The following is a 3497-nucleotide window of genomic DNA, read 5'->3' as shown; positions in this document are numbered from 1 at the left end:
TCTGCCTTGCCAGCCCGCTCAGAGATGTGTATAAGAGACAGCATATACATATACATATACATATACATATATGTATATGTAAGATATATTCACATGTAAAAGTTTCAACGTTTGAGGTTTTGCTAAAGTGCATCGGCATTTCATTAAAACCTATAGATTTCGTCAAGATGGAATAGAGAAAAATCCAACCGTCGTGGAGCAATCTGGCGTATTACCGTATAAAGCAGGCCGCCAAGCTCAGAAATATCTACAAATAATTCGCTTTATACAAGAAAAGACAGAAAGTCTTGTTTTCAACATAACCGATATTGAAAGGGTAAGCTTAGCGAAAGCTCATTTAAATACATAAAGATAGCCAGATAGGAAACAGTTTCTCCAAAACATATAGTCTTTTATATTTTATGTATAAGTCTAGGTATACTTTTATCTAACGGACATAGGCAGCGACTTTTGTATGAATTGTGTGTGTGTGTGTGTGTGAGAGAGAGAGAGAAATACTATCAGAATTTATACGTGGAATTCGAATATTGAGCCAAAAATAGTTAAATTCTTTTAGAACTTTTATTTCAAAATTTCAACTATTAAGCGAACCGAGCGCATCCATTCTTTTTCTGCCTTGAGAAAATTGAAAACATATTTGCGTTCTATGATGCAACAAGATATATTTACATAAAAGTTTCAACGTTTAACGTTTTGCTAAAGTGCATCGGCATTTCATTAAAACCTATAGATTTCGTCAAGATGGAATAGAGAAAAATTCAATCGTCGTGGAGCAATCTGGCGTATTGCCGTATAAAGCAGGTCGCCAAGCTCAGAAATATTTACAAATAATTCGTTTTATACAAGAAAAGACAGAAAATCTTTTTTTCAAGTTCGGTTAAATTCAACAGCTATATTGCATGTGCATTCTGATATTTATTGCTGAGACTTTGGATGTTGATGCACTTATAGATAAATTCATTATACAAATTAATATTCGGAGTTTAACGTTTGCTCTAAGTGTTTCAACAAGTTAAACGAAAATATTTATAAGAATTTCTTGTTAAAAAAAATTTCATTGTTCATTATTCTGTTTGTCTTGATATGAAAGTGTACGTAATATAAAGTCATAAAGAGTTCTTGATATAAAAGTATAGTGAAAATTTTGTTATGCCCCCTCACCTTCCCCTCCACCCTCCGGTAACCAACTTCACACATGGCAAATCGACAGGTCGCTGTCCCTGCTAACGGATACTTTTCTTTTGCAGTGTACCCTTCATTTTATGCTGTCTAGCAGTATTGAAAGATACGAAAGAGGGGATGAAAGTACTGTGTGTAGATACACCGACAACGCTTATAGAAGTGCGAGAAGTGTAACTAATAATTATTCTACTAATACAAATTTGAATGTGCACGATGATGTAGAAACCTTGACACCTGAACAAATGTAAGTAACATAATGTAATGTAACTGTGCGCTGAAAAAGTAATGTAATATAAATTACATAAATTTTGATAAAAACATAGTGGCGTTATTACAAACAACAAAAACGGAGTTACCGAACACGTATTTGATCCAAACGATTTGTACCCGGAATTTCCACCGAATCATCCGAAGACCGCCCGACTTATCGAGAGACCACCTCTAAGCAAATGTCCTGTGGAGAATGGCGTTATAAAAACTACGTATGTATAAGATTTTATACGTATTTTCGGTATTCGCAGCGTAAACACATAATACACGCTTTTATTTTGAGTAAATTTACAACTTTTGATCTATTAACGTCTTAACAAATTATTATATGTAGTTGGGGTCCAGTTTCTGCCGGGCCACTAATCGCTGGTATAGCTGCTGGTTTGCTACCCCAAACCGTACCATTCTCGGAATTGATTCTCGACGCAGACAGAAGAGCAAATCTATCAAAATTTTCATTGGATAATAAATGGCTTGCAACAATAACTGGTAATAAAACTTTTATTTTTTTTATTAATATTTTATAATGTATAAGTTTTCGAAAAAATTGCATCGCAAAATTAGCATAAAATCGATCATAAACACGATTCGCTTATGTATTTTCTCACAATTATTTTAGCTATTATGGATCTTTGAATACATCCATTACAGTAGAGAGATTACAAAAAATATATATACTTTCAGGTGATTTAGCTGAAGTTATTTTAATGCAAGGTCCTACAAATGAGAAGAACGAGAAATTTAGTATAGGTGCAGATGGCATGTGGAATTCATCAGCTTTGCCTCGTTGGTATTTCTTAAAATCCAATACAAAATTAGAATTTACTACAGCAGAAATCAGAGGCGATATCGATGGATTAATTCTCGCTAACGAAATTGAAGCATTATATACAAAAATACCTACACTGCGACTGTCGCAGATTTTGGATCTGTATTATAGCTCCCGCGGATTGTTTAATCCTGCGATTAGAGCATGCAATCGAAAAACATTATTCCAAACAGTTATACCAAAACAGATAATGTCTGAACAGGTAATAATGCATAATATTAAGAAAATGATTTTTCCGAGCACATGCAATTAGAACGACAAGATAATTGTTTATTAGACCCAATACATACAGGGTATTTCAAAAAGGTCGCGCGGGACCCCAGCTAATATCTCGGAAAATATAAGTTTTACAGAAAATAATTATTTCAAACAAAAGTTGTAGGACTTAAAAAAATCTGTTTACTGGTCTTATCCTAACCTTGAGCGGCCTCACCAAGGTCAAGTAAAGATCACATTAATTTTTTTTAATGAAATATCCTATTTTTTATTCTAGTATCCAGAATCTAGTAACTATAAGAAACAAGTGTTTTCTAAAACACTTATCAGATCAAATATTTTTTGGTTAAGTAAATCTCGAGTTATGAAGCTTAAAAAGTTATAGTATCAGCATTAGCATTATCCGAACAATGGTTAAAGCTTTTTGAATATTCAGGATTATGAGCTTGACAACATATATCAAGGTCGTTCGTCATAGTATTCATCATGGGAGATTAGTTCCTCTTTTCTTCAAAAAATAAAAATAATTAGTTTTCAAAAATGAAATAAGAGTAATAACCTTTAATGGCCTTGACATATATTGTCAAGGTCATGATCCTGAACATTCAAAAGATTTTAACCATTGTTCGGATATCTTTGATATATAATGCTAATACCGGCAGTACTATAACTTTCTAAAAGTGCTTAACGGAAAAACATCTTATTATAATATTTTTAAAAGCTCTCGAAATAAGCTACAAAAATATGCAATAAAAAATAGGCAAATCCATTTAAAAAATTCAAGATGACATTGGCGACGTCATCCAAGGTCAAACTGATAATATCAGTAAGCATGGTTTTTTAAACTCTACAACTTTTATCTGAAACATTTTTTTATAAAACTTCGATTTTTTTTTACCAAGTTATTCAACATTGAAGCAAAAAGGACCATTTTTGCTTTAATGTTGAATAACTCGGTGAAAAAGAATCGTACAACACTCAACAAAAACGCAAATTAAAG

The 3497-nt window shown here is 32.5% G+C and overlaps 1 pseudogene; it reads left to right on the top strand.

Annotated features, from left to right (window-relative positions):
• The first annotated feature begins 102 nt into the window (after positions 1–102).
• LOC105461561 lies at positions 103–2549 on the top strand (annotated as a pseudogene).
• Positions 2550–3497: the final 948 nt, after the last annotated feature.

Source organism: Wasmannia auropunctata, unplaced genomic scaffold (genome assembly GCF_000956235.1).
Source record: "Wasmannia auropunctata unplaced genomic scaffold, wasmannia.A_1.0 LD284178.1, whole genome shotgun sequence".
NCBI classification, from domain to species: Eukaryota; Metazoa; Arthropoda; class Insecta; order Hymenoptera; family Formicidae; genus Wasmannia; species Wasmannia auropunctata.
Note: the sequence above shows the minus strand (reverse complement) of the source record. Positions and strands in the feature narration are given on the sequence as shown.